Here is a 27,645-nt window from a genome sequence, read left to right as displayed (position 1 = left end):
GGTAATTTATGACCAAAAATACCTTGGTCCCCAGTAGAGATGGTGTGTGTGTGTGTGTGTGCGCGCGCACGCACACACAGGCACACACAGGCACACACACGCAGAGCTATATGTCATGTGAGGGGCTCAGACAGTTTGCTTGTTTAGTACTTATGAAAGATATTGTGAAATGAAAATGTTTGTCAATTATCTCATTTCCTTATCTATATATTTAACACATCAGTTTTATATCATTCTTCCAATCAGAACATATGCATTTTATTTTTGAGCAAAACAAAAAACAAAAACAAAAACAGAAATAAGTATAAAAATGTATCCAACGTGGTACTAACTTAGAAAATTATTTCTATTCACTGTCTTCATCCAATGTATTGCAATACATTATTGCTTACTTACATTTTAAGAACTTGTATAACCAAGTGGAAGTAAGCTTTAAATATTTAGCAGGTCATTAGGCAATCACATATTTTAATATGAGTGAGGTATATTGGGAAAAATACATTTCTTTAAACTTCTAGCTGTAACAAGTTTATTTGGGGCTATATAAAAACAAACAATGGAAAAATGTGCATCTTCATTCTTCTCTTTTTAATGTCCCCCTTTGCCATGGCTGAAAGAATGAACAAATAGCTGCCTCTACATATAGTCACAATGACGACTCACTGCTTGGCTTTATACAGAGACCGATGAGTCTTTTAGTTCATATGACCATACAAAACAAATTAGAAGTAAATATATATGTATATAGTAGTTATTAAGGGAAAATTTGAGTGCTATTACACTATGGCCAGCTACAATTTGTATGGATTTAAGTTGACAATAAAAAAAAACCAAAACAGACATATGTCATGTATGTCTATTTAAAGGAAGAACGTGCATATGATAAAACATACTACACATTGATTTATGTTGTCTACCATGCTGCATAAATGGACAAACACTGGGATGAGAAAAAACAAAGGTCATTTGTCCAGGAAGATTTAAAAATTACATGAACAAAAACATTTTTGACGGATAAAATCTATAAACCCTAATAGTTGATAATGTCACAGTGACTCAATTACTTATTAAAGTATTCACTCATTCAACCAACATATTCACTTAGTACCTAGTATGGTTCAGGCACTTTTCTAGGTGCCTGAGTGCTCAGTAAAGAAAACAAATAAAAAACACATAATCGTGTGGCGTTCTACCCCAGTAGAGATGTTAATTTGTACAGAATCTTAGATAGACCTTTTTAAATTCGTAAGTGTAAAATAGATCTTATCAAAGATATTGAAATTATAACTTACTAATATATGCAAAAGTGCCTTCTGAACTCTTAAGTGTCTGACATTAGAGTACTGCAAGTACGGAAATTATTTTTTATTTACTTAATTTCTATACATATTTGCTTATTTACATTTGTTGGCACAGTGCCATTGAAAATAGTGTTTTTACCTGTTATCTACTAAAGTTAGTTATTTTTATCAGTAACACATAAAAGTAAAAAAGGAACAAAGGGAAGCATTTATAACAAAAGAAAAGGCATAATGGTGTCATAATAAGAATGGTATGTAGACTTATTAATATTCTTATTTATATTGCTATTGTAAGGAATAAATATTTGTGCATTTATGTAAAATGACATATTCTAAATGCATGATAAAATCCTTTTTAAAATAAAGTACAAAGTCCTCCTAAATTTCTTCACAATTGAGCCTCTGATTACTTACTAGCATCATTTCACCTCCTTTTTTATCTTTGCTGTGTCTGCCCTTATTTATCTTTTAGTTTTCTGAGCAAACATCTTTCCCTTTATACCTGAAGTGTAACGCTTGGAACATTCCACACCTGCCACTTGCCCATTCAATTTGTAATCCTCCTTTAAGAATCTAGGTCGTACATTCTCAAACAGTGCTGCATATCAACATCACCAAGTATGTTTTAACATACTTATGTTAAAACACAGATTCCTGGATCTCACCACCCAGAGTTTCTGATTTAATAAATCTAGGGTGGAACTTAAGAATTTCCATTTCTTACAAATTCCTATGTGCTTCCCTGGGGCACACTTTGAGAACCACACATTTAGGCTTCAATTTAAATAAGACTTCCTCACAGAGGTATTCCCTCGCCTCTTACAGTAGATTAAAACATTCTGTTATATATTTCTGATGTTTTCTGTTCCGTCTTCCATGACATTAATCATTTATTTTATTCTTATTCAAAGTATGTCAGCTCTGTTTGCAAACTCTGAGAAAGCAATGACTCTACCACATTTGTTCTCCAAATTCCTATCAATTACCATCAACATAAGAATATGCTGGGTGCTCAATAATTAAATGAATTTAATCTATGTTAGACAGTTCTTTGTATGAAATTCAAAGTAGAATGTAATCTGTGGTATTTCAAAATTATTAATTCCTTCATATACAAAATGCACAATTTAAATTTGTGGACCACAAATGTAAAAAGTATGCCATTTAGTTGTTTTGCTGATCATACTCCCCGTTTAAATAACATCCTTAGATATTTACCCTGAGATAAAACACACTTGCATGTATAGATAAACATGTTTGTTAAATTAAAATTTAACACTGTGGTTAAATAGATAAATTAAAATAAGTAAAAGCTGTATAAATTGCAATAGTATTTAAGGATATCTTTGCATTTTTCCGGAGCATTATGATGTACAATTATTAGTTAAAAGTTTAGTTTTATGTGCATGTAATTTTGTCCTTTAGCCTTGTTTTGGTTTTCTTCTTCTTATAGTATTTATTTTACATTTCAAATAACATCCATGCTAGTGGTATATAATAGAAAGGAAGCCATGAGGTTATATAATTAATTGAAATGGGGGTGGGGGCATAGATTAAAAGAGGTTAAAATTACTTCATGTATTTCTTTTACTCCAATTTACACTACACAGTATTGTGAGATTAATCTCTAAAAGTTCTCTGAATGAGTTGTTTACTAGGTGAAAACTCTTTGACCAAAATAAACCAAGTATTTAAACAGGAATTTATAGAGCATAATAATTTCCCATGAACATATTTTAAAACATTTTCTCTTGTATACCCATATTTATGCATTCTAAATATAAAAAAAAAAAAATCTGTAATGTTTGCCATTTCCTAGAAATGTCATTTTTCATTTCCATTTTATGTTTTTACTTAGAGTCCAACTCTCTACTTAGATCATCTCCACACGCTATTACATCTGGTAATAACCTCTCATCAAGGCCCCAAATAAATGTTACTTTACCTCCTTGATCCTATCTTCCCAGAACCCAGAGACTAGCAATATTCCTAGAGCTTTAAAAATCTTATATAGAGTGTTTTAATTACACATATTTATATCTACTGATCCCTTTAGATTATAACTCCTATGAAGATATCTTTTAAAAATGATTCTCCTATCTCTCATATTACTTTTGAAAGCATATGATTTTAATTTATTTTATATAAGCCAATACATTCTTGAAAAAAATCCATGAAAATAATAAGTGCTAGATAAGGCTATCTAGAATACAGGAAGTCCTGAAGAATGTACTCAGCTAACATATAGCAGTATTTTCTTATAGGAGTGTTTTCTTCAAGTTCATGCATTATAAGTACACATAAAGGGTAACAGTGATAGACTTTTTGAATGAAAAAAGTTATCAGAAAAACAAATTCCAGTTAAATCATACATTAGGAAGACAATAATATGTATTATGTCACCTCTTCTGATTTTAAAAATTTAAGTCCACAAATACAATGAGAATATTTTGTTCTTTTAGTATATTAAATCACTGAGAGAAAAAATGAAGTTATTCTTTTGCAATAAACATAAAATATTATGCCAAATCTTATATCTGAAGCTTTTACCTTTATAAATAAGTGTGTTTTATTGCAAAATCATTTGTGGAATGACTAATTTTGTAAAGAGTGATTTACTTGCCAAAACTTTGAAGATATCACCAGTAAGAATGTAAAATATTTTGATAATATTCTGTGGAAGAACTAAGGATGTAAAAATATTCTATGACATTAATCATATTCATTATTTGACATAATGCTATTTGTACAATTAGCATGAAAAACAGGGAATTTTGTTCTATTCCTAATTTTAATCTTTTTATGATACTTTAAATAATATAGGGTCTGTTGACATTTTGTGAATTGTTTGCAACAATTTTTATATCACTTTCAATCATGGAATTGAAATACTGTTATTTTATTACTTTTAAAAAACATGTATTTAACAGATATTTCCAGAGTATCAATTTTAATATGCTTACAGATGAAAGTAAAAAATTGTAAAAATATTATTTTTTTGTGACTAATTGGTGGTACAAAAGTATTCTTATCAAGTAAATCTGGTATTTCTTTTCCTTAAGACAAATGACATTTTAAATTCTGATAATGAAAAAGATACTTTTTTCAATGAAATGAAATATTTCTTTTTCAAACACATGCTTTCTTTTAAACACCTAATTAGTTTACATGACTAAAAGGAAATCTTCACAAGTATCTCTCTAGGAAAGGTTTCATTTATCTCCCAGGTTAGATAAGAGTGACTGTGTGAAAAAGTAAGGATTTGGAGATTTATTTGTTTCTTTCTGTAATCCTTCACCATAGAATATCTTTTGATTCAAAGATGACATTTTCTAGAAATCCCAGAGGAGTATTAAGTTGCCTTGGACTAAACTGAATCATCAGTGATCATTTTAGCTGTCAATGACCTATAGATGACATTTGTATCTAATTAATTAGATGTCTTCTTTTGAAAGAAATAGTGCATTGTGCATAATTAGAAGAGGCAGCAAGGTTGGAATCATTGGCTCATTAATCTAATGAAGCTAGCCTATGGCATTTATGTTACTCAGTGGTGATGCTATTTTATTTGCAATTAACAATGCTGTATATGAAATGTTAATTCTTGATAAAGAACATAGAAATTAAGCCACCATAATCTTTCAGAGGAAATTTTAAATTTAGTTGTTTGGCATATGCCCTTGACAATTATTTCGATTGCTAAGGCATGAAACACTTGGGATATTGTTTTTGACTCACTCACCAGCCATTTATTCTTAATATTTTGTTCCTGTCATATAGGTGAACATGTGCTACCTCCTCAGTAATGATGTTGGTCCAAGGTGTAGGTATGTGACATGATTCAGACATATTTTTGTCCTTTCCTAGGGAATTTCAAATTGTTTTGAGAATGAAGTAGCTCTTTTTTCCTTCTTGATCATAAACTATAAGACTATAAATTGGAGAAACAGCCAGTCATGAATCCAGCTGACCTGAAATCATGAAACCATCAAAGAGAAACAGAGATGAAAGGATAAAATCCCTGATTTCATTAAAAAACTCCAGTTAGCCATTTCTAAGGCTGACATCATGTTTTGTTTTGTTTTTTAATTAAGAAATATAATTTCCTTCTGTTGTTTTGACTTCCTAGAAGTGGATTTCCACTAACTGGAATTGTAACAGGCCTGATTATACAAGATATATTTGATTATTATCCAAATTCAAAATGAACTAATACAGAAGAAAGATGAAAACAAATACAGGATAGTTTTGTGTTGTAAATTAACCTTAAATAATTTCATCATTATTATTGGTTATCAATAATAAGTTTATTATCATTATTCCCATTACATAGAAGACCCCTTGCTATCTGTGAAACTTTATGACACATGAAACTATGTGTTAGAGATAACATTGAAATCCAATTCCATTTGACACTGAAATCTATAGGGTATGTGTAATACTATGAAGAGCTGTAAAGTAATATTAAAAAAATATATATAGGACCTAAGAGTATAGCTATCATAAAATTTGTATGTATATATATATATATATATATGAATTTGTGTATATATATATATATATATATATATATATATACACACACAAATTTTATGATAGCTATAGTCTATACATATATATGTATAAAACTACATAGATTATGTTACACCAGAAGCCTTCACTTAATGTTGTGTTAATTAGGATTACTCTTCACACAAAAACAGCAATTTGGGTTTTTCAAACTTACCTCAGTTGTGAATGTTGGATTCAAAGCTGAAACACGTGTGTTTGGTGGTGCTTATAACAGCTGAAAAGAAAAAAAAAATAGAATATGTTTTCCATACACTGCAAAAGCATCAGCAGCAATCTGAATTCCTTTAATATAGGGACAAACCACTGTATATCCATCAAATATTATGTACTATTATAATATTAAAACAATATCAGTGAAATATAACTAGCATAAATGAAAAATGGTGCTGGGTCATACTTTGAAAAATATTTTTGAGCTAGAATGACATTAATTAGAAATAATTAAAACAAGGTTGAGCTTTAAATGTGTAAATCTCAAATATTTGCAGAAATAATATACATAGAAAGCATCATTCTTAGAATAAACAAACATGCATACCATTAATGAATGGTTAGCATTTGTGAGATATGTTCCAAAGTAATCCTTATAAAAATAACCAAAATAATTATAATAAATCATAATTTCTCCTTCAAATAATGAACCAAATAGTATAAAATCTCAAGCTTTGAGTTTATAGTCTCACAATTTACAAAGTGTGTGACCTCTTCCAAGTGTCTTAACTACTCTAAACCTCAGTTTCCTGAGGAGTTGCAGAAGGATTCCATCTTGCAATGTGTGAAAACCATCATGCCCAATTTCTTTTGCACAACAAATTATTCATTAAATCATAGCTCCTATTATCAGTTGTTAGATACCTATATGTAGTCAATGGAATTGTTTAAAACTTGAAAATTCACTAAAAATTTATTCTTAAATAATCAAGGAATACAATTCTTTATTAATGCCAAAAATATAACACTATGAATAATCATAACATTAGAGCTTTCAAATAAATGATTATCCTCAACAAAATTCAGTGGACATCAAGGCTTACATTTCATGTGGGCCTTTTTGTTAATACACCAAAGTATCCTATAATCCTTGATAACAACTATCAAAGCTCAGATGGCGCTGGGAAGTTAAACAGATAAAGGGAGACTTGACTCAAGGCTGTTGCAGTTAGAGAGAGACCAGAGTATGGCTTGAACTCAACTACACTGAAACAAAGTACAGGAGAGGTTTTAAGAGCTGGGGTGGAAGGGAGTGTAAGCCATCTATGTTTCTTAATTGGCCTTACCCTATTATGGGTAAGTATGTAGTACTTTTTCTAGGATGAGTTCCCGAATTTAATTGTCAGACCTCTTATTTATAGTATTTATGAATCAAATTATCATGCTATTGATATGTTAGAGCACTTGCTAAATGTCAAATGATTAATCATGTATAAAATAAATGTGATGAAAATAAGTAAAAACAAACATTTCCTTATACGTTTATATGTTTAACAAGAGAAATTCCCCATATTAGTAACTTTCAGACTAGTTCCCTTAATTTGAAAGAGAAATTCATACAAATAATAATGGGTGACAGTCAGATGAGGTGACACACTCCCCTAGAAAATATCAAATAATTAAATACTTTTTTCTTGCTACAGATTTATTCTTCAGCCCATGTAAGAATTATGACATGAGGATGAGTGAGTTTAAATATCTATGAATGTGACTATATACCTTCATTAATTCATTTATTTGATAAGCAAATATTTATTGTGTCCCTGCATTAACAAATTTGATAGGTTCTGACGGAGAGTGCTGAAAACAAATTACATGCCATTAAATAATTTTTAATTTATGAAATTCAGTTTTCTTTAGATATACCTAAATTAAGTCTCAACCAAATCACAACATTTTTTTTTTTTTTTGACAAATACAAAAAGAAAAACGGTGTGAAACTGTTTTTAACTTTTAAGTACATTAAATAGATCAGGTAAAACTGGTCCTGTGATAATTTAAAGCTTAAGTATAATGTTTGATTTTCACATTTATATTGCAATAAAGAACATACGTGCTTCTTCTATAGCAATACTCATATTAAAATCTATGTGGAAATATAAGTGAAACCTAATAGATAAAATCTGCAATTTCTTTTATAGAACTGAGACATACATATTTTAAAGATTTTGATCCCTTGAGTTGAATAGCTAGATAAACTTTCAGCTCTGCCAAGTAAATATATTTCTGTTCCTTCAGATTCAAGGAAGTAAATGCATAAAAGGTACATAGTGAAAACCTTATGAGCAAACTCTTGCCCTGAGGCTCTAATAAAGTATATATATCTCTTCTCTTTGGAAAAAAGGAAATGCTTTCACTTCTGTATATGTCAACCAAGGACTTCCCTTTTCAGGTATTTTTAGCAGCCATGCTTTTGTAAATGTAGATAAAAGTGGCCTTCCTTAATGAACAGATACAAAAAATAAAAAATCATATAAAGCAAGTTACACATTTTCCCCCCTTTACTCAAAGGAGGAATGCAGTTAAAGCCGACAAATGTATTTTCAGTATGAGTAAAGCTTTACATCTCCCCAGCTACCATACCACACCTGGTTATATTTTTGCCACAAATAGGTGAAGCATGTCCTTACCAGTCTCTTTAGTGACATCTCCTGGAGAGAGCAAACACAATCATCGTCAGTAATTGCTACTGAACTGTGACTAGGGCATGCAGCTGCACTCCACAGTCCCGTAATTCTACCATTTGTTTGCAAAGGCTAAGAAAGCTTTGTGGATTTTTTTCTGCACTGTGCCAGAATGAATGGAATTAAGAAAAAATACATTTTCCCCTCTTGACACTGAGAAATGGCAGGTTAACTGAGTGGATTTGATCTTCTTGACAGGTGACAGCACCACTGATATGAAATCTGTATCTATTCACCTATAATTGTTCTGTGGATTTCTAGGTCCCTTTAAAATTAGACAAAAAAAAAAAAAAAAAAAAAAAAGCAAGCTAAGCAGGACTCATGGATACTTTAGAATTCACAGTAGTGCTGTGGATTATTTCAACTATTGCACTTCTAAACCCTGTGTATACACTTATCTCCATTCTGAATATTGAGAAGGATAAATTAATTTTTACTTACAAATAATAAAAGCAAAATATGATAGAAATTGAACATGGTTAAAATGTGATAATGACTTACAACGTATTCACCAAAACAAGCTTAAATTTTAAATTATATTCATATTCATTCACTACAACATTTAACACCGATTTGTGTTTTAATCAAATGTGAATTTTTCCTATTATTAGAATCTCTTTCTCATAGAAGTTCTTAGGTGTTATTAATAGGATTATCAATCCTAATTATTAATAGATTTTAAGATTATCTCTAGAGTTGATACTTGGCATCTTTTTCCCTGTAAAGAGAAGTATACTGTTTATCTCCCCAATCTGTTTTAATTTAATGGATTGATTGATTTATGTCCTGGCTGTAATTCACTGAGTCGATCTCCTTCTATGACCCCTGTATATTCCTAGCATTAGTGCAGCGATTGGCAAGTAGAAAGAAATCAATGAGTGTTTACTAAATTGAATCAAATGCACTGACTTTGGAATGTAGAACTGACCTTCAAGAAGCAGTGAACATCAGTGAAAAATCATTACATTCAAAATGCATTCCTTGTTTATAATACATTGATACTATTGTAACAAATAACTTTAAATTCATTATATCAATATATGTTATTTGTGCAATGCCACTTTTCTGTTCAATTAGTTTTGTTAATTCCACTTACTATTTTGTTCAGTTTTGACACAGCTCTACCCCATACTAGCTTTGTGACTTTGGCCTAGCTTTTACAGTTCTCACTCTCACGTTCAGTTTTCTCATCAAGAAAAGGGAGTGTGACTAGAATTGACCATGCAGAATTGTTGCAGCTTGTCAACAAAGTATTGTAAGTTAGGTTATGTACTCCAAAAATCTTAGCTTATATTAAGTTCTTTCCCTCTTAACATGTATAGTACTTTGTATCATCTTATGTACCGTATATTGCATTAAAGTTAATAATATACCTGTTTTTTCCCATGACGTGGCAAGTTAATTATATAATCCTATCCATGTATTGTGAAAGAGCATACACCAATAGTAAATATCAAATACTTAATGAATTAATCAGTATAGATTTAGGAAATATTACTGACTAGGTGAAACGTTAAATTGCTGACTAATGGCCTCTCAGACATAACTAGGCAATTGTCCTGACTCATTCTTAAGTTCAACCACCCACTAGTTGTATGACTTTGGAGTTGGTACCCAGACACTCTGTGCTACAGATTCTTTATCTGTATATCAGAATAATATCTTCCTCTCAGATTACTAAAGGAAGAATTAAATACATTTCATACCTTTTAATTTTCTTTAAAAGTATAGTTTATGCTTATAACAGTACCTGGGCCCTAATCTGAAAACAATAAATACAATTTAATTCTATGATATGTTTAGCCAATTTTCTGCATCATGTAACATATAATCATTACACCTAAAACAAAACAATCTGCAGTTAATAAATTTTGTCTTCCTAGTTATTTCATTTATGAGTCTTATTTGTTAACTATTTGTTGCCTTTAACCCATGTGACAGGAACTTCTTACACAGAGGCTTTGGGCACCAAGTGGCTGACCAGTGCCTCATTCTCTAGGCTTGCTCTAGTTCAGATGTAGTGCATTAGCTCCAATTTATTACGTATTTTCATATTTAGAGAGCACACACTTCATTCTAGGCCCCTTAAGACCGTATCAACACCCACAACTCAGAATTATTAACTAAATTGGTTATTGAGTACTTCCTAGGTGCCACATATTACACTCAGTACTTTTTTTTTTAATTTTTATTTATTTATTTTTATTTTTTATTTATTGGGGTGACAATTGTTAGTACAATTACACAGATTTCAGGTGTACAATTCTGTATTACATCATCTATAAATCCCATTGTGTGTTCACCACCCAGAGTCAGTTCTCTTTCCATCACCATATATATTTGATCCCCCTTACCTTCATCTCCCACCCCCCACCCCCTTACCCTCTGGTAACCACTAAATTATTGTCTGTGTCTATGACACTCAGTACTTTAATTCAAACATCTTAGTAGGTTTTTCACAACATTGCTATGAAGTAAGCTTCAGTATTATTACAATTAATTATTATTAATCATAAATTAGAGATAAGAAAACTGAAGGAGAGAAGCTAAGGGCTTGCTCACTGTCACACAGGACAACCTGTCAGTGGGCATTCTCAAGGCTGACTCCCACTCTCTTTACCCTTCTCTTGGAGGAGATTCTTGAGAGGGCATTACCATCCATTGACCCACAAGCTGGACCCGGGCAATCAGAGACTCCTTAACCCCTCCTCTCTCATTGGAATGTACATTCCACCCACTGTTCCAACACTAGGAGCCACTTCAAGGATGCAGCCTTGAGACGGCAATGGGTTGTTGAGACCATCTGGACTGTATATGCAACTGAACACTATAAATGCCTCTATGTAAACTTTTAAGATTCTGGGGGGCAAGTGCAGAGATCTACTTGTCTTGCCAGTCACGCAAGACAAGCCTCATGTGTAAGTTCCCTTGCTGATTAAAACTGCCACCTACCAATCTGGAGTGTTCTGCCTCTTTCTTTGGTTTCTCCTTAGCCTCTGGTGTATGAAAGGCAGACGTGAATTTTACCCCAGGGAACTCTCAAGCTTGCAAACCAACACACTCCCTTTTCAGGAGTGGCTGCGTTTAAAGGAAGGCAAAGGATAGCTGCCCATGGTCACAGAAGGGAAAGCAATGCAATCAGAGAGGAGCACATGGATTCCCCAGAATTCTAAGATATGGAAAGAGCATGATTTAGAAGATAAATAACTGCCTCATGAATACAAGAGACAAAGGAGAAAACAAAGGATTGAAGAAGTTTAAAAAGCAGTAAAATTAAAAAGCAAGGAGTTTACTAAGTAGCCCTCAACAAGTTGCAATCTCAGCCTGTGTTTTTAAAATCAGATTCCTGCTATTCTGATCTCTAGAGAAATTTTAATAGGCAGAACTCCTTCTGCTAAGGGACTGGACAAAGGTTTGGGAAGATCAAGAGAACACTGGGATCGATTGGATGATTCTGATCTGCTTACAGAACTTGACTTCTTTGTCCTTAGGTGTGAGACATTCTCATTTGGAGTCCAAGATCTCTTTCCTGTAAACACTATACATTTTATGAAAGAGGCTTAGTCATTAAGATTAGGAAAAAAAAATTATCTGATGACATAGAAAAGTTTAAGGGTAAAAACCAGAGGGATAAAAGGTTTTTATCTGACTTCAGATGGGCAGAAAAATCAGGAAAAACAAAACAAAACAAAAACTATGCTGTACAGTTTTCGTCCTCAGTCGGCTCCAGTGGTGCTCCCAATGTCAAGCCTGACATTTTAGAATTGTTCTTGACATGAGGCAACACTTAAAATGAAATTGTTGAAGCCATATTCTAAAAGACAAAATGGCCATTTCCCCTATTAACGAGTCGCCGTCATGTTTTTCTTTAATGTGTTGCTCATAGAGATGGATCATTCAGGAAGCAGTTAGATCATCTTGATTGTTTTAAGCTCTAAATTTTCTATTTAAAGAAAAGTTCCAATAATGAAGCACGTAGAATGTATCTCCAATGGTGGCTGGAGAAATACCTCTGTTTCCATGTACTCCTTTCCAGGGTCAAATGGCGTGCTTCCATTTTGTGGTTGACTCTAATTCAATGAAGACAGTTTCATGACAACTCGAATCAAATAAAAATGGGATTTCCATCTCAATCATTGTTAAAGTAGTGCTTTAGCTCTCTTTTAAAAGTAAATTCTGTGTATTTCAATTTAGTTGACTCTTCAGAATCCCCAAATCACTATTATCTTTCTTCTTTATATATGAAGAAAAAAGCTTGCTTTCACTTGGATGTCAGGCAAAGTTATTCATATTTGGAATTGCAAATACCCACATTTTCCTATGAGGCACCATTTGAATACAAAGTCTTGTGAGAGGCATATTCAAAGAGAAGTGAAAGCTAAAGGGTCAGAGCCTGCAAAAGCAAAGTTAAAGGGTATGATATAAGAGTTTCACACTTTCATTCTCAGTTCCTTCCCCACCCCCAATATTGTCCAGGTGTGTGGGTGAGGAAAAGTTAGGATGGAAAAGCGTTCTTGATTGGCGTCTCTCTACTCATTTGATCTCTTGGAAATGTAAAACGGGAGGATTTTGTGAGTCAGGTGACAGGCTTTCTCCATTTGGATTTGATCCACAATATTTTTATAGCTCTACCATGGTAATTTTCCATTTAAATTGTAACTCCATTTGGGAAGGAGAAGAGGATTGGAATACAGGGTGTCAGATAGACTGAAGAATCAGAACAACACAGAGAGGCTGTATGCTTGGGACAACTATGGGGATACCACACTCATTCAACGCCTGCCCGCTCACTACCAAACTTCTCTCCAGGGAGTTTATATTTACAGACAATGGCAAGTTCAAGTAACTGCTTTGGTGAAGTTACAAACAAAAACACAACAGCATAGATTCATTTTATGAGCAGTTAGATGCAAATGGTGCTGAAACTGTGTTCAGGGAGCTTGGCTTTAAAAATTAATATTTGGAGGCAGACAAACATATCTAAAATTAGACATGTATGCTGCTGCAAACTTTGAGAACCCAGAAACTTAGTTTTCAAGTGTAAGCATTCTGTGCTTCTAAATGCCCGAAGCTCTGGGATGTATGAGATCGTTACTGGAGGCAGAACAAGGAGCCTGTGAGCCTTGCATTCTCTTGGTCAGGAAATTTTCTGACATTAAAGCCCTGCCATGCAGAAAAATTGTGGATTTATTATTCTGTTTGATTTCTCATGTGTGCAGTTTTTGCTGCGCACACACTACAAGTTTTTTTTTTTTTTTTTGCTTAGAAAGTCTCTATAAGAATCATCTAACGTCTCTTTTGTGAGCTGCATAAATGGTTCCATTGCTTTCCTAATTGATAGGTTTCCCTCACTTCAATTTTTTTTTCTTGAAGTGGTCTTTAGACCCATATTCCCCAGTCCCTTTGTTTTGTTCTCGCTTTTACTTGCCATTATTTAAATTCCCACCCTCTTCAGCTCCTGGAGCATTTCTGATTGTCTCAGTCCTCAATCCTCCACTAGAGAGCTGTTCCTGCTTCAAAGAAATCCGAAGTATGTCATTCATATTAAAACTTTTCGTGGAGAGGATGAAATAGATTTACAGCAAACATGGAGTCTCGTATGTAGGGAACTTCCTCCCTCCAACTCCTACTCCATAGCACTGAAGTCATTCGCTTCTTTGATTGTGCCTTCCCCACTGTCCTCTGGTGGTTGATGGCTTCAAACAGGGCTCCCTGCACTGAACATTCTGCTGTCATCAGCAGTGCACAGGGAGCAAGGACTAGAATGGTTTTCCATTGAGACAGAAGGTTCTACAAAGAATTTGGCAGGTATTAAAAAAGAGACCTTGTTCTTATAGTCACAGAAAGGAAGTCATACACAAGAACCTACCTATGAAAGACATGATGGGAAAAAAAAAATCCTTTGATTATAGTACCCCATTCTACTTTCTGTTCCCCTCCTCACAAGGTATACTTTACCTGAAGACTACTCCATAAAGCAAATACTACACATTCTCGATTCAGCAAAGTTTAAGTTCTTGCTGAGTGAGAGGTGCTAGGGATTGAATGGTGTATCTGTGTTAGGTGAAGACGCAAAACACACAGATTACGGTGAAAAGGAGCTTGCTGTCTCATGGGAACCTCTGCTTTCTAGGGACCAATAACCTCTTACAGTGGACGATTTAGAGTTGGCACGTATGCCCCATGTTCTAACTATACATATATTATTTTATTTTTCCTTTAAATGCTTTCTATCAGTCTCTCTCTCTCTCTCTGTCTCTCTCTCTCTCTCTCTCTTTCTCTCTCTTTTTCTTCCTATATTTCTTTCGGGAATCTGATAAGCTAATCTAACCCAAGGTGTTAGTAAATTATAGCGTCAATGTTTGCCTCAATGTGTTAATTTAAAAGAAAAATTTAATCAGATAACCTGATGAAGTAAGTAATGCAATGAAATGACAGTACATAGAGAAAGCCTATTTAACTCTTTTGCTCTTTTTTCATAAGACTATTCTGAAGCACCATTTATCCATTAGAAATGTAATATCACTCACCATATGAAATTAGTTTCTCTCAACACAAGTATTCAATACTGAAAAAACAAAAAATCAAACAAACAAACAAAACAACTTCTCCTCTAGACTCTCCAAACTTAAACTTGTCAAATGCTAATATTGAAATTTAAGCATTTTCTGAAAGTGTTTACACCTTTGGAAAAAGGAAAAATAATAAAGTGAAACTGATTCATTAATTATGGATTACTAAACTACATAAATTGGGATTAAAAGGCTTCAGATACGTTTAAATCTAACATGATCTAGATACATTATGGGTGTGTGTGTGTGTGTGTGTGTGTGTGTGTGTGTGTGTATACAGAGAGAGAGAGAGAGCAAATGTATACACATTTTAAGAAAGGAAACAACTGTATTAAAATTATGCTGATGGTAACCTCTTTGAGCACCTCTTGTAATTGCAGAAGTCAAACGTAGCTTATATTCATCTTTCGTTATCGGTATATATTGAGTATTACAATTTTAATACAGTTTTTTCCTTTCTTAAAATGTGTATACATTTTTTGGCATCGTGTGTGTGTGTGTGTGTGTGTGTGTGTGTGTGTATTTGACAGGAAAACAAAACAAAACAAAACAAAAACATCAGGTGCCAGATATTTCAAGGAAAGGACAAGTGTCTCAGTTTTCTTTTTATGAAAGTCCTGCATATGGTAAAAACTACAAACAAATGTGTGAAATAGAACTAAATCTATAGAAAAGGAATATGGTTTCCAATATTACAGCTTTGACTTTTCTTGCAGGTTGTCTAAAATGTTATATAGCATGAAAATTTGGCACCAGGAAATGAAACTTGAAAAACAAGATTCTGACAGGGTGCCAGCATTTCGTGCAGGCTAAAAGCAACCATTTTATTCAGAAGCTTAGCTTGGTGGTGAACAACCTAGGACTTTGAAGACTAAATAGGAAGGTTCATCCTAGGTAGACTTCTTTTCTTTTCTCCAGGATCCAAATGGGCTACTTGAAATATCTACAAGTCGTTCATCTAAACAGCAGTGCATCATTACAAGAGTTAATTGCTCATTATTTTTGCAGCCCAGTTTAAAAGAAATACATGAAAGATTGCTCAGAGGGTTTGCGTTTCAATTTTGAAACCTGGGGTGAAAGGACTTAGACTGTGATCCATTGTGAGAGCTGACTCACAAATAGAGGCTATTGCAAACCCCCACTGTGCCCCATGTTCTAAAAGAATACAAACCCGCTGTGTCAGCAGTTGTATCACACACACATGAATGAACTTTCAGAATGACCGCTTATTATGTGTCTCTAAAAATGAGACAAAACCATATCCCTGAGGTTTGGGTCTTCAGAACTGACAAAGCATCAAGGCCATGGTTTGATTAAGTATTTTACTTTATTTTGGAAGGGTAGAAGGGATGGTGCCTGTGAGATCAAACTAAGACAGGTCTCTGTTTGTTCTCTATGAATCTGACAAGCCTTCATGTAGAGGGGATACTAATGGACTGCTGAGCTATTAATGAAATTCAATTTCAAACCATGTCTCATAGCTAACCCTGCTGGTAAGACACAAGAACAACAAGCACAGCACTTTCAACAGCCCTTGCAGTTTGAATTAAATAAGGACGATAGAAAAATTCCACGTATGACAAATAAAAAAGCAGCGAATAATGGAGTCAGGATCAGGCAGCATGGCAGTTCATTGTCAACATCTTAACAGCCTCAGAATACAAGTCTCTATTACGTTTGGGCATTATGTGATTCACGAAATGATGAAAGAATGGATTGAAATGCAGTGCAATGGATTTTTTTTTAATTTGTAGAATTACATGATAAAAATGAGGAACTTAACTATTTTTACACTTGATCTTAGCCAAAAGGCCGAGAAGCGATTAGAACTTACTATTTTTGATACCATAAAATGTCAGTGGCATTTCACTGAAGACTGATCTAAAATTTTACATCTCTGATTTACTTTTTTCTTTATAATAATGAAACACTTCTCTCTTTTAAATTAAGTGTGATAAACCCTAAGCATGTGTACTATTACTTTACATATAACATTTAAATCATTTCACTTAAATTATAGTACACTGATCCTTTTATTTCTTTATTTTGTAGGATTTAATACCTGCTTCCATTCCTTCCACTGCTACTACAAATTTACACATTTTTTATACAAATATTCTTATAGTTATCCAATTAATATTTCCAAATATTTATGTACTTTTGGTTTCTTTCTGCTTGTACATTTTGTATGCTTATTTGTATATTATAAATAAAAACACCCTTTATCGCCAATAGAAGGACTGATTAAAAGATGGGTTAATTTAAAATTAATTTCTTAATTTGGTACTATTCCTTTTCAAACCCAGCTTATCTTTAATATTTGTGCATGTTTAGTTGTTGGAAGCTTTGTTTTCTATCTCTGTTGTTTTTGTTAGAATTCAAGTAATGGAATCAAATAAATTATATGTTAGATGGTGCTTTGGAAATTATTTATCCAAAATTCTCATTCTACAGATTAGAAACTAGGTTTCCAGATATTAAAGGACTCGCAGTCGAGGTCAACAGCATATTCTTCATAGGTAAGCACTGGGAAGCAAATCTCCTTACTTCTATTCCATTGCTATCGCTATAATGGAAACCATAATATTGACAATGAACCATAATATGTTAAGACAGATTAAATTGTTTCTTCTTCGTTTAGTGCTCTAGTGTTTCAAACGCCTCACCACTTCTCAGATGGACACCCCTTAAAAACAGGTGACATGGCGTTCAGATAGAAGTCAGAATTAGTACATACATCTCCAAGCAATCTTTCACGACTCTTTCTCCTTTCTTAACCCAGATTGATTGACTGATTAATACACCCCAACAGTGTGCATTCCTGATGCCTACTTGAATCAGTTCTGGGTTCTGATGACTAACAGGCCTGCTTCCTTTCCCTAATTGCACTTTGTGAGGACTACTCTCTGTGATCTGTTTTGTGAGCTCATTAACAGCTTTGTTCAACCACAGGGAGGTTAAAGCCTCACTCAAGGTCACACAACTGTCTAGTGGGGAGTCTGGTTTCAAATCCACATCAGACTGAATTCAATTCCACCCTGAGCTTTGAAGGATGGAAGCCAGTCACTGCAGAGAAAAGCTAAGTTAACTCTACGAGTACCAGGACAAAACTCCAGACTTTAGAAGTGAAGCAATAAATGAATAAACATGTATTTTAACTTAGTTTTTTCAAACATAAATCTAGGTTAGAGAAAGAGAACAACGGATTTGGAGTCAAAAAGGCAGGAGTTTCAGTCCTGCCCTGGCTAACTGGTGATACTTGGTGTTTGAACTCTCATCGCTTCTATATTTTCCTGCTCTGATAGATACTGTACAAAGATTCGTTGTACATAACGTGCGCTCTACGGAAGTTACATAAGTCACTTATTAAGTTAATGAAGAATATACCCAATTATCTGCATAGCTTAGCAAATTCAGTGCATTTAACCATATTGTAATCAACATATACAAACACCAACTGAAATAACCTTCCTTCATGATTTCTACTCTATGAGGTGTGATCCAAAAATACAATGAATTTTAAATTAAAAAAAAATTATTATAGTAAAAGACACATTGCCATGAATCCCCCTCAAAATACTCCCCCTCGCTTCAAACACACTTAGGCCATCATTCTTGCCACTTTCTGAAGCAGTTTTGGAAGTCCTCTTGCGTGAGTGTCTTTAGTTGCGCTGTCAATGGCTGCCTTGATGTCCTGAGTCATTCTGAGGTTGAGGCAGAGCCAGAAGTCGTACAGTGCCAGATCCAGTGAATAAGGTGGATGGGGACAGAGCACAATGTTTTTATTTGACAGAAAACACCATATACCAAAAGCGATGTGTGACACTGAGCGTTGTCATGACGGAAGATGATTTACGGCACACTTTAAAACATACCTTCTCTCAACCGTAGCTCACACCTGACTGACTGCACAGAACGAGATAAAACTTGTCACACAGTAAGGTTTGATGTGCCACTTCCCATACTGAACATCCCTGCTTTTCTGTTGAATTGCACGCGGCTGCTGCATTCACCGTATTTGTTGATCACAATGAGAAGGCTCTGTGTCACGCATCGCTTCTGGGCTTCTGGTATGGCAATTGCTGTCAAATAAGAACATCACGGTTTTATACACCACATACCACTGAAATCATATGGTTCTCTCCTTTTTCTGTCTGACTTATTTCGCTTAGCATTATAATCTTAAAATCCATCCAGTCACAAATGGTACTATTTCATCTTTTCTTATGGCAGAATAGTATTCCATTGTGGATTTGTTCTATATAAAACTGAAAACAACAAAAGAACAAGACAAACAAATGAAGAAACAAAAACTCACAGACACAGACAATAGTGTAGTGGTTACCAGAGGATAAGGGGGGAGGAAGGGTAGTAGATGAGGGTAAAGGGGATCAAATATATGGAGATGGAAAGAGAACTGACTCTGGGTGGTGAATGCACAATGTGATGTATAGGTGATGTGTTACAGAATTGTACACCTGAAATCTATGTAACTTTACTAACAATTGTCACCCTCATAAACTTTAATTAAAACACACATACACACACACACATCATCATCATCATCATGGTATATCCTCATCCACCTTATTCACTGGATGTGGCACCATACGACTTCTGGCTCATTCCCAAAGTCAAAATGATTTAGGACATGGAGGCAGCCATCACAGCGCAACTAAGACACTCACGAAAGAAGACTTCCAGAACTGCTTCAGAAAGTGGCAAGAAAAATGGGATAAGTGTGTTCGAAGCAAGGGGGAGTGGGTATTTTGAGTGGGGACTAATGGCAATGTGTCTTTTACTGTAATATTTTATTTTTTTTAACTTAAACGATCACCATATTTTTTGAGCATACCTTGTGTATTGTGGGTGGCCACCAAACATCAGCCCAACTTTTGGTAATGTTTTGGAGCTAGATCTTTCTCTGTAGGGCATGATATCCCCTCCCTCCCCATTCTGGCTTATTCTCCTCTATTGGAAAACTCTCCATGAAGGTCTCATCATATCTAATGAACCTTGAATTCATGCTTTATGAAGCCAATAAATTAGGCAACTGTGGTCAGTAACATCAAAAGATACATTTGAGAATTAATGATTGGGATGATTTTGCTGAGAAAATTGCTTTATATATTAGGAGAGCTTTCTTCACAAATGCTTGTGTATCTTATGCAGTGGAATGAGCATCAGGTTAAAACCTAGCTGCTCATGTATGAGTTGGTCATATTGTGAAAGTGACAGATCCTGAAAGCCATGTTTCTTTTCTATAAAACAGGAGCCATTAGAACAATAGCCTTAGTGTACTGTTGCAGAGTTCAAGAAGAATGTTTAAAGTGTGTTCTTAAGTTCTCTGCAAATGTTCTGAAAATAAACCAGTGCCCAGCTGATTTAAGTATATTTGGTCCAAACACTTTCCCAATGAAAAATAGTAAGAAAGCAAATAAATGAAAATTCTAGTCAAATTTTTAAACTGTATTTTGTAATACAATTTCATAATGAAATTATATATTTCCAAATTCTATTTGATGATTAGAGGAACTTAGTCTGCTTTAACTGTGCAGCACCCTGCGGCCAGTGTGTGACCAAAATGAATCAAATAAAAACCCCAGCTGACCATCATAAGGGTCAGCCAGAGCTGCTAGCTTTCAACTACATTTGAATCAGTGACACTTAGCACAGTAATATTGAATGCTAGCAGATTCCCTTGCTAGTGTGTGCTATCAGACTTTAGGCCAACATGTAGCAAAAGATAAATGAAATACTGCATTTATCTTTTTAATTTAAAAATGTTTAGTGAGCGGTTATCAAGTACAAAGCTCTGTTCTAGGCCATGGGGATAAAGCAGGAAGCAAACCAAATAATGCTGCTGCCTTCATGAGGTATATGATGCAGCTCAGGGCACAGAACATAAGCGTTTGGACAAATGAAGGTTGTGGTAGAGTCTTGTTAAAGGATCACCAATCCCACTTCCTTTTCCTGAAACCACAATGCACAGGGACTCAGATTTTCTAGCTTCCCTTTCAGTTACAATGGGAACATATGACTTGGTGCTGGTTAATGGGAAGAACTGATGTATGTCAATCCTAAACCAGCCATGGCAAGCCTTGTGTTGTTTCTCTCTCTCTCTCTCTCTCTCTCTCTCTCTCTCTCTCTCTCTCTCTCTCTCTCTCTCTGCTAATTTACTGACTTAATGCCAAGGCCCTTAGAAAATGGCAGAGGCACATGATGGAAGAATCTGTGACCCACATGTCACTGCTTGGAGCAGAACTTCCTGACAAGAGTCAAAAGTGTAATATAAACAAGAAATCAACTTTTACTGGATTAAACTGGTTAAGTTTTGTGGATCATTTGTTACAGAAGCAAGAGTTAATTATAGTCACTAATTCAAATGTGTAACTTATTATTCAAATGTGTAACTTATCGCAGTTACATATACTGTGAACAAAATAAATTAAGGTCAGAGTATACAGAGAGGAAGGGAGTGTTATTATATATAATAAAATCAGAAAGAAAGGACTTTTTGTTTTGGAGAAGTTTGAACACAGAGCTGGATAAATTACAGGAGGCAGTCACTTTGAATACCTGGAGAACAGACATTCTCTAGGTACATAACACCTACAAATGCTCTAACGTGAAACTAATTGCCTTGGTGGAGAAACTAAGAAAGGGAATATAGTTGGAAATATTGGAGAGAGAGCTAGGAGCCAGCTCATTTGTAGGCCCCAATAAGGATATGACTTAAAGTAACAGAATTCATCTGAGTTTCCATTAAGGTCAGAACAATGAACAACAAAACTTCAGTTCAATTAAAAAGAAACACTTTGCAAGTATAAAGTCAAAGTGCCTATTTGATCTATAGGGACTCTGTTTTCACAGCTCTTGCTGGTAGTATCATCTTTAGTATTAACTCATCCATTCCTATTGATTCACAATGCTGCAGTATTGTAGCAATCTTTGTGGCTTAGGTTATTGTATTTCTTCATAGCAGAAATGTTGCCATAGAATCTTGGTGTTTGCAAATTCCTAAAGTCCCAATGCCTGTATTACATAACACCTTTAGTTCTGACCAACGATCATTTGCTACTTTTCTATTTTCTGGGAGATTGTTGGTTGTGTATCATTATCCTGGACATTCCTATCTTGCAATATAATACGAATTGCAAATAAGCAGCCAAATTGTGTACATTCCTTTAACTCTAAATCCACTATATTCATTTTAAAGCAAAAAATGTAAGTTAAAAAATGTGCTTTTCAGAGTTATATTATTTGATTGCTTTAGAAAACCTATCGAACATTAAAAATAAAGAGAATTGTTCAAGGTCACGTATATTGTAAGTGACTGTATTGATGGCAGACTTCATTTCTTCCTGACTCCAAATTATTTTATTGTTTTAGGGTAATTTTAAAGAAAGACCTTTTTATGTGTAGAAGAAAGAAAATTTGTTTTTAAATAATGTAATGGGTAATTTTAAATTCACTATTACCTGCTGCTTTTTTATTACATTTTCTTTGAAGCACTAAAAGAGAACTAGTCACATTTTTGAGCATAACTATGTTTGTATTACTTAAAATTTACAGTGAGAAACAAAAGGAAATTATGTCTGTGGAAGTGGCACTGGTCATAAATGTCTCTCTCCGTTTACTGCTGCTCATCAAGATAAAAATTACCACTATCACAACACTTTCAGAAACAAAGAAAGGTAAGACTTTTATTAACCAAGAGATTTTAAAAGGTAAACTATATAAAGGAATATCTAAGAGAAGAGTCCAACTATGGATTACCCTTATACAAATTGAATGTTACACCTACCATTAAATGCACCATTCCTATAGCAAAATGATTTAGCTTCCCTGCTTCCAATTTTACACTAATAAAAAAGAATATGAAAAACCACCATCTAGTTAATAATAATAAATTGGTTTTAATGGGGTAATACTTAAGATGTCATTGAGAACTTCTCATAAACACATTACAGTACATCATATATTTTCTCTAAATATGTTATATTTGTACATTCCAGTTTACTCTGTAAACAATTATATTAAATTGAAAAATAAAACAAAAGAGAAAGGAGTGAGTTTAAAATTTATAATGATGACTCAATACTATTTAGGAAATATTCTAATTGAACTCTGTCACTAATATCATAAAACTAAGTGAGAAAAATAACTACTTCCAAAATTCATTGTTAAATATTAAGTTTACCTAGCGTGTGTTTGAAATGTTTTATTCAATATTTATTATTTATTATTTTTCAATTTTACTATTTGAAAAACATGATCGATATCTATTTATAATGTTCTGGTATTTTCCATGTGTATCATGACTAAAATGATTTGTTCTGGTTGTCATCCTCCACTGTTATCATAAAATATAAAATAAATAAACAAGTATGACTCAACAGTAAAAATATCAATTTGATAACTACTAAATTTCTTAAGGTCTTCTTCAATATCAAAAATATTCAGTAGTTTTAACTTCCACAACAAAGAACAGAAATTTAATTGGGTTCTATTGCACCAAATCTCTTCATCCGAAGAATTACCATTATGAAAAAATCAATTCTGTGGGTTTTACCTTATTTTCTGGTACTGTAAGTAGCCCAATGCCTTGCAGAGAGCAGGAAGTTGGCAGCATTTTCTGAATGAATATAAATATTAACAAATGGAACTATACTTTTATGAGATAGAATACCTTTTGTTAGGATTTGAACAAATGATGTTTTTGAACATGACACAACCTACCGAAGAAATATTTTTTTGCGACTAAGTGCTTATTGTATATATATAATTAGCTATGAAAGAATCTCACATTAATCTTACGCTTAAAAAAGAGGTATGTTTTACAAAGACACAGCCAGACACTTCTAGTTAAAGAATAACTACAATGGGATTTTTTCTTGAGAGTTAGGTATCCCTTGAAAGTAATTTCTTGATTTCAAAAAGCAGCAATCCAGGGAAAACTACAACACATTTATTATATATGTTCCTGATAAATGACACATGGGTTAACTCACAGTATTACAAATTATTAATGAAAGGCTAATAGAAGAAACTCATCAGCCAAATTAAAAAAAATAAAATAAAATATATATATATATATATATATATATATGTCATTGTGCATGCTATTTTTTTCAATGTTAGAATTTAAAAAAAAAAAATAAATTTATTGGGGTGACATTGGTTAGTAAAATTAAATAGGCTTCCAGTGTACATTTCTATAATATGTCATCTGTATATTGCATTGTGTGTTCACCACCCAAAGTAGATTCTCATTCCAGAAAACTTTGGTTGTAGGTACCATTAGCATCTAAATCTATCAATCAAGACTCTGAGTGGTGGAGTGTGTCTGTTAATACTGCCTGATTGAGGAGCAAGGTTGAGGGGGCTGCTTTGATTGCCTAAGTAGATGCCCTTCCTTTCTAAGTTATCAATATGTCTCTCAAAATTGTGTCCTTAGCATAAGATGATCAACTCTACAGATATGCATAGTTTTTTACTAAAAAGTACCAGTTATTCAATTCCTAAAGTAAGGTATACAAATAGCAATAAAAGTTTGAAATGATGAAACACTTTATTAAGAAATAAATAATATTCCACTCAAATATAAATTAAATATGAAAGGAGTATTCTGAAATAACAAATATACTTTGTTTAAAGCAACTGAAATAGATTCATTGGGATCTATTTTTTTGGGTTATGTGCAAAATTACCTTTAAAATTTTAGTTCCTATACCAGCACTGCTCTATAGAATGTTAATACATGCCAAAATTGTGAGCCAAGCATGTAATTTTAGACTTTCTAATAGACACATTAAAATACCAAAAGGACATATGTTAAAATCATTTTGATGGTATAACCGCATATGTTCAAAATATTATCACTTTTACATGGAATCAACATATAATTATTAATGAAGTATTTTAGATTTTTGTTTTTCATGTTAAATCTTTGAAATGTTTTATATTTCAAACTTACATACATCTCAGTTCAGACTACGTATATTTCATTTTTTCAGTAGCCACATTTTGTCATTCTGTAAATGAGAAAATTACATCCCAGAGAGTTGGAGTGATGGACCAATGATTTCACTACTTGCAAAGTTAGAACTCTGAACTATCTTAGATTTCATTTGACTTACAATCAACCCAGTGTTTCTGTTCTCGCTAACACACAAAATGATACAACATACCTGTGCTAGGTGGGGCAAATAATGTCCCGTTTCTTCTCAGGGAGTAATTTTTTGCTTGTTTGTTTATTTTATTTATTTGTTTTGCTTATTTGTCATGCTTAAAGTAATTAAGAAGAAGAAGGATGGGAGACAAAATGACCTGCAGAGCAATGTGCTAGTGAAGGAAAACTAAGGGTAATTAATCAAATAAAGATAATTATTTTTTGCTGTATGTACAAAGAAGAAGAGAATAAAAACGTAAAAGTTTATTACTGGAAAACAAAACTATGCTACAGTAAGGCTAAAAAGAAGTTTCTTAATATTAACAGGATTGTGACCTGTTAATAAAGTTCAGATAGTTATAATGGAACTTCTTTAATCCATTCTGAGGAGATCTTGTTAATGGACATACACTGTACATTTTCTTTATGTGTTGTATTAGGGAAGGTGGATAATTGATTTTATCTATATCAGTGGGTTTTTAGAATTGTGGGCTCTGATATTAGTCTTTGCATGCATTTTATAGTGGGTCATTTTTTCACTAACTACCCTCCCTCATTGATACCAACTGCATTTGACATAATCAAAAGCATTAATGGAAACTCAAAACAAGTAATATGTTACCGTAAGTTTGAAGGGGCAGAAAGAGTTACAAATAAGCTTTGAGTTCATTCTTTGCTTTATATTTAAAACAGTTGTTGTTCAATAGCAGAGTTAACTGCTTAGCCTTTTATCTATATAGAAGCAGAATTTGGGACCCTCGGGCTGCCTTTTCTTCCAAGTCAAAGATGTTAATAATGTATCTGCCTACCAATATGACAAAGAATATGCACCTGCTGGGTTCTTTTCTTTGAAGTGAAGTAAAAAACTGAAACTTTAATTTTGTCATTGAAAATCCTTTCCATATAATTCTTCCATCTCACACCCCCTGTGGTGCACTATAGGCAAGATTAACTCTGGACATAAGAAATTCATTGAATTGCCCCCTGGTTAATAGATAATAGGGAATGGGGGAATATATATATATATATATATATATATATATATATATATAAAATAATTCTTCTTTGTGTTTATGTGGTTGGAAGAACACACGATCAAACATTTTATAAAAATTGTATAATGTATGCATTTTTAAAAATGTGAAACCTGAAGCTGAGCTGAGTAAAACACACTGCCAAATAAACGTGAAAAACTGTTATCACTTTAGGAAAGCTTGTTTTTGATAAAGCAATATATTTCTGAAGGCAAGTCTCTAACAATTATATATAGCAAATGGCATGGAGCCATTCGCTTATCACTCTCTATCTGAAAATACTCTGACATCAACTATCATTGAACAATTACTCAAGTTTGTACGTGTATTTACTATTCATTTTATATAAAAACACTCAATAACGTGTTAAAATACTTGTCTTCCCATCAAGAACAGAAGAACACAATCCAGTGGTCATCATGCTAGGTGAAAACATGAGCAGTCAGAAAAACGTGTCCTTTTGAGAGGATGAAAGGGAAGTGTGTAATTGAAGCAATCTTTCATACTGCAGCAGGGACGATTTAAAAAGGAAAATAATAGCCTCGTTAATCGTCAATCTCTAAAGGCATGAAATCTGTGTTAAAGAACTCTGTTCCTTTTGCTAGTTAGCAAGGACCCAAGGCATCAGTAGCTACTATTCTGCCTAATTTACACTCTTTGTGTCAAAAGGAGGAATGAAAAATAGGGGATGACAGAGGTGAATGAAGCTGTCCTTCCCTTAATTGTATTTAACTCACCATAACCAGCTCTCTCAAAATATGTTCCAGAAATAATTTGTTGTTTCACATTATCCACCAGCACCACCAAGTGGTAAAAATTTAACTTTCTCTTGTGGTGGGATCACTTGAAGACAAAATAAAAAACAGTACTGGGATAATATTGGAAGTAATAAAGCACCTGAAATGTAGCAAATAAAAAGTGCAATTCAGAATTCCCAGGCCCTATCAAAAAGCTGCTGAAAATATTAAATTTCAAAAATAAAGAAGTTAGATAGTTTAATGAACATACTGTTTTGTTATGTTTATTTTTCTTATTTTATGTTATCTATATTTTGTTCCCCGAAGAGATCATTTACTACTGTAATTTGTTTTAGTTTTATTTACCAATACCTCCAATTTTACTCTCACAGCATAAAGTATGTATTTTTTTCATTGCATATTATTTGATTTGGTGGCAGAAATTTGAAGAATAAAGAGCGAACTTTAAGTTTAAATATTTGTTATTTCAGTGGAATAATAGATGGACAGCTATAGAAACTTTTAAATTGATATAACATTCATTCAGTTTAGTGATGATATAAAAACAAGGCATAAAGAA

General features: G+C 33.4%; 1 long non-coding RNA gene across 1 annotated transcript in view; it reads right to left on the bottom strand.

Annotated features, from left to right (window-relative positions):
* Window positions 1-27,645, bottom strand: part of LOC141571286 (uncharacterized) — a 232,745-nt gene that overhangs the window by 61,453 nt on the left and 143,647 nt on the right. Inside the window, exon 4 of the long non-coding RNA XR_012496047.1 lies at window positions 6,028-6,087. This is a non-coding gene — a long non-coding RNA (uncharacterized LOC141571286). The remainder of the gene's footprint in view (window positions 1-6,027; window positions 6,088-27,645) is intronic.

Source organism: Rhinolophus sinicus, linkage group LG04 (genome assembly GCF_036562045.2).
Source record: "Rhinolophus sinicus isolate RSC01 linkage group LG04, ASM3656204v1, whole genome shotgun sequence".
NCBI classification, from domain to species: Eukaryota; Metazoa; Chordata; class Mammalia; order Chiroptera; family Rhinolophidae; genus Rhinolophus; species Rhinolophus sinicus.
The sequence above is the reverse complement of the archived record's forward strand: the minus strand, read 5'-3'. Positions and strand labels throughout refer to the sequence as shown.